The 5,585-nt window shown below is 47.4% G+C and overlaps 1 long non-coding RNA gene across 1 annotated transcript; it reads right to left on the minus strand.

Moving 5' to 3' along the window:
* Positions 1–1,731, minus strand: LOC127348001 (uncharacterized). The gene is made up of 3 exons (XR_007879661.1): positions 1,282–1,731; positions 1,043–1,201; positions 1–401 (listed from the first exon to the last, which is right to left on the minus strand). It is a non-coding gene; the product is annotated as an uncharacterized lncRNA (long non-coding RNA).
* Between the last annotated feature and the right edge of the window lie 3,854 nt (positions 1,732–5,585).

Below are 5,585 nucleotides of genomic sequence, written 5' to 3' on the forward strand. Positions count from 1 at the left end.
AATCGAGCCAACCCCCAGGATTCAAATGTGCTTCAAAAAGGAACATTAACTAGATAATCATCTGCTGACACTCTATACAGTATGAGCTAAATCATGTCCACAATAATAAAGCCAAATCAGCCATCCCTGGACATCCATTACCTACTTACTGAGATAACTATATGACATGTCAAAAGTTACAACTACAAAGAGCATAGCCAACAACTAATTCATCCATGAAGCCACTTGCCCGTACATCACCAGTCCCATGGCCATCGCATCACACACAGAGACTAGGGAATAAGCGGAAACTCACCACCTTGACCTATCAAGTCGCCACTGCTGCCATAATCCAGCCTCCAGGTCGCACTGAAGAACCTCCAGCCTTGAACCAGCAGTGCTACTCCCTTCCCCAACGCTACCTTTCACAAACAATGTTATGGTCAGAATCAAACATAACAAGATGGATAACAGTTTATCACAAGAATTTGACACATCAGCACCTTCATGCGAGTAAAGCATGGACATCAACTTATTTTATATATATATCTATCTATCTATCAATCTATCTATCTATATGCACATGGATCTGATAATGTGAAACGGCATTGCAGGTCAGAGCACTAGCATGTTTATTATCACTCTGTTCCACAATATAAGCCGTTTTAGTAAACTAAAATAGTTTGCTAAAATGGCTTATATTATGAAATGGAGGTAATACTACAAAATCTTCTAGATATGGCAGTTCATGTACATGGATGGTAACCTCGAAGGCTAGAACACAATTGCACATCAAGGTTTTTACCACGACAACTAACATGCAAATGGCACTATTCAAGATCGAGCACAAGTTGAAATATAGCGCTGCATATGAACACATCAACCAGGCATAATATTGAACAAATGCTGAAGCAAAGCCATAAAAGATAATTTTTTGCTCGTGGTGTACAAATTCCCAGGTATCTTTTTTGCTATTGTTGATCGTGACAAATTCCCAGGCAACTACAACCATCTACATTACCATATATCCATCGATTCTATCTTGAGCATGTATGTGTACTACCTGCGCGTCCTGGTCTTGGTCAAGGCGGACCTTGCCGATGTGGTGTCTGGCAGCTGCAGCTCGGGGAAGACGCCGGCTTTTACTCCGGTTGGACGCTGGCACTGCAGTACCAGCTTCATTGTGGCACTGCCGATCTCGTTATATTCCTTCTTCAACTTCCTGCATCCAAATCCCCCCAGAATAATCAACATTTGACCACCACCAGAACCCCTACAGCCTAAATCGAGGTGGCCACTTACTACACAACGGCAAGACGGCGTCGTTCTCCCTCTCTGGCAACAAGTCCGGCTCTCCTCTTGCCGTTGTTGAGCTCCCGGAGTGCTTCCTTTCGCCCAGAAGTTGGAGCTTCGCGGGGATGCAGCACGGATGGACGCGCTTGGGTGGGGACCCGGCGAGGCAGAGTAGCGCCCCAGATTATTGGAGAGGAGCTGCGGTCGGGTTCGCTGGCTCTCCTTGGAGCGAGCGCCGCCGTCGGAGCCCGTTAGGGCGGCCTCAGCGGTGGGCAGGCGTGGGGGGCAGAGAGGTTACCTGCTGCAGGAACGAGAGGGCGGTGTTAACATCACGCTCGAGTTCTACTCTCGATTTCACAGTGATTGTGGCCAGATTACAGCAATTCGGAGTCTAGGTTCGAATTCCAGAGAGGAACAGAGAGAAAGGAGAGATACAAGCCAACCGGCTGGGCCGAAGCCAATCACACATTCGCTCCCTAATCCGTCCATCGACGTGGGTCTTATATCGACGACCAATCCTTGACGGCCAAGTCATCAGCGGGCCCAGTCCTTCGCAGGGAAGCGGGAGCTTTCCTTGCGTGCACGCCGTTCACGCTGTGCCACTTGGTGCGGCTCCATGTCGTCAGGTTCGGTGCTAACATTCTCCCTCCCTTGATGGCCGGCTTGTCCCCAAGCCGGTGCCTTGGGAAAACGTCGCTTCAAATCATCATGATCTTCCCAGGTAGCCAATGACTCTGGCTGACCAGACCATTGCACCAAGACTTGAGCGACCACCACAGGTCCTTGTTGACGAAGACGTCGCTGCAAGACACGAGCTGGAACCAACAACATATCCAGAGGAGAGGGAAGTTGTTGTTGTACCTTAACCTGAGGTCCAATAGCCTTTTTGAGTTGAGAGACATGAATCACAGGATGGATGCGACTGGTTGCTGGCAAGGCCAAGCGATAAGCCACTTCGCCCACTCTCTCAACGACTGAATACGGTCCATAGTACTTGAACAACAGTTTATGATGTGCTCTGGGTGCTATGGACGATTGAACATAAGGTTGCAGTTTCAGATAAACACTATCACCAACAGCAAATGTTCTTTCACTTCTGTTTTTGTCTGCCTGATCACTAGTGGAAAACAGGCTATTTGTGGCGGGTCGTAAGGGCCTTTTGTCGCGGGCGGCCATCCGCGACAACAAAGGCGCGACAAAAGGTCGACCTTTTGTCGCGGGTCACCTACTACCCGCGACATATGGTCCACCACGTGGCAGGCGGGGGGCGCGCAGGGGACAACCCCTTTTGTCGCGGGTTGTATTACCACCCGCGACAAAAGGACCTATACGTGGCGCGCGCAGAACGCTGCTGCTTTAGGGTTTGAGGGGTGCAACACCCCCCGCCACCGCCCCCCCTTTTATTTCATCTTTTTATTTCAAAATAAAAGTTGCATATAATTATACGCTACTACAAGTTGTACACGTTGATTCATTATATATAAATCGAGCAAACAAATATTGGAAGCAAAAGTCGATCTATTCGTAGATTCCCCTTACACATATACATGGAACTCACGACTACCGGGACTAAAGCCCGTCGTTTTAAGAGGGAGAGCTCCTATTTGGACTAAACAAGCCGTTGTTGTCTATTACTTCTCTAATCAAAAGTCCCGCCACTTCCTCCACAATTCCTAGTAGGTGTTCCTTTGGTTGGAGCGTGTCCCGTATGAAGTCGACCTATATAGGAAAATGAGATGAATATATGACTATATCAATCTTGATAACGAAATCTTGACGATAATAAATTAAAGTTGTGAATGTTATTGCTTACGTTGAATTTATTATTGTTGTGCTTCTCAGTGGTTAACATGCGAATGGACTCGCAAACGTAGTATCCACATAGATTCGTCCCCTGTGGCTGCTGGACGCACGGTACAGGAGTAAATCTTAGCATCTCTGCCCAGGTACCCTTAGTATGTTTCCTGAAAGCTCTCCAAGCCCTGCCAGGCAAAAGAATGATTGAATGAGTGGATAATTAATTGAAATCTCACGGAAGATATAGCGCGTCAATGATTGAAATTACGTCTGGAGCAACTTCTGCAAGTCGCGGAACCCGTCTAGGCCTCTACTCATTGGGTCCCTTACTTCAACTATTCGCTTATCAACTTGAATGTCTAGTAGAATCCAGTGGAAGCTGCACATGTTTATGTATATACGTCAGGAATTACACTTAACATCGAGTAAGAAAAATTGAATGTGTCTAACAGATCATTAAGACTCTCACTCGTAGTTGTAAGGAAACAGTATTGAATCACAGAAATGTTGCTCCCCCAAAAACCTTAGTAGGTTTCCCCCCGTTTCTTCGCATTTATGCTTTACCGTTTCATGATGTACTTTATCTGGGTCAATAAACCCAATATTAATAATATTATTACTTTTGCATTTACTGATCTTCAGTCTGCATAAGAGAACACATAAGATATAATGAGTATATGCAATGAAAACTAACATGAACTGAATGAACATGAACTTATATGTAGTTAACAACTTACAAGCAATAGCAACTCATGAGAGATTTGTCGAGGGCTTCTAAATTGAATAACTGCCAGAATTCATTCATCTCAATATGGATCTCCTCCTTTAGGTAGTAATATTCAAATGGTATATTCGCCACGATGTAACTTATGTTCTCCTTGCATGCATCAAGGTACCACTGATGCAAATTCCGCATATGTGTTGGCAGTTTATGCAGCCGCTCTCTGCTGACCAAGTCGGCCCCGTAGACAAATTTAGGAGCTATATCAGCAGGGGCTAGTGCAGCATCTGCGGCACCCAGCAAATCCTCCACGGTACATCCACAGTCAGCCGCTAGCTTTGCAGCTTCTTCCATATCGATACCACCACCATGTTCCAGGTACACCTTGGGAACATCAAACACTTTGAGTGGTGGGATCGAATGTTTGGCCTGTTCTCCGAGCTGGGGAACTTCCTTTCTTTTTTTGCCTTTTGTCGTTTGCTTGGCCTTGAGGGGTGCACTTGTTGAACTTGATTTCTTCCCGGCTACACTTATAGCTGATGATTTGCTTGTGCTAGCACTATCCTTCTTAGCAGTACCATTGTCATCAATTACCCTCGCAAGTGTGCGTGTATAGTCATACTTCTTCTCGTGTAAGTCATATTGCGATGGTGTGTTCAGAAAAGAAAGAGCATATGCTTTTTGCTTCTCGGTGTATGGCTCTGGCACTGGAGGTTTTGGCTTATGAAGCTATTCATACGTGTGTTTCTTAACAATGGCGTCATTTTCCTCGATAGTTAGATCGTAAGGAGGGGGGGAGGAACCTTTGGTACTGTTGGGAGTGGCGACAGCTTGCGGACAGGACTCCTGAAATGCTTCCGGTTGGGTGCATTCCAAGTCTTAGTGGGCGGAGGCGGCGGCGCTGGAGATGGAGATGGACTACGGATGTCGTGGTCGATGTCGTACCCATGGGGTGATGGTGGCGACATGTGATCAGTCGGAGGAGGTGATGGTGGCCTTCGATCAGTTGGAGGAGGTGATGGTGACCTGGTGGGACGACTAGTAGAGGTTACCATGCCTGACAGCTTGATGTTTTTCTTTTGCCAAAGAATGATTTCTCCCAGCACGTTTCCGAGTGTAACCCCCCCCCCATCACCTCCAGGGATTTCGAGCTCCAATGTCTCCCACGACGGTACAACTGAATCCACCCCGACACGAGCATAGCCAGCTGGAATCTGATTGCCATGCCATGTTGCCGGCTCACCTTCAGGTCCAAATGCAGGTAAGACATAGCCGACCGCCACCTTAACAGACATGTTCCTGAACACCTCATGGAGATCACAAGGTGTTTGCTCCTTGATTCCATCCACGGGGTCGCCAGGACCGCCATCTATCATCCGTGTAGGCGGGGCCTCCGAGTCGGCCACGCTGCTGTCTCGTCGCTGAGATATGCTGGCGGTATTATCTGTCCTTTAAGTTCATTAATCTCCCGCTGCTGCTGCTGAATCTCCCGCTTCTGCTGGTCTAGTTGCCGTTGGAACTCAGCCATCCGGTCATTCTGCACCTCCAGCTCGCGTTTTTTTGCTCTCGCTCGGCTTCTATAAGTCTCCGCGTCATTCGGAAACCCAAGCGCCCACGGAACACTAGGGCCGAATCCTCTTGTTTGTCCTCCCTTCTCAGGATTACCGAGGACAAGCATCAGCAAGTCTTTCTCTCTATCGGGAGCAAACTTCAGTTTTCCCGCTTTAATATCAGCCGTCACTTCAATCCATTTTTCCCTGGGTACCCTAACCTTGCTGTCACTTTCAACAAGGTT

Source organism: Lolium perenne, chromosome 4 (genome assembly GCF_019359855.2).
Source record: "Lolium perenne isolate Kyuss_39 chromosome 4, Kyuss_2.0, whole genome shotgun sequence".
In the NCBI taxonomy this organism is placed as follows: domain Eukaryota; kingdom Viridiplantae; phylum Streptophyta; class Magnoliopsida; order Poales; family Poaceae; genus Lolium; species Lolium perenne.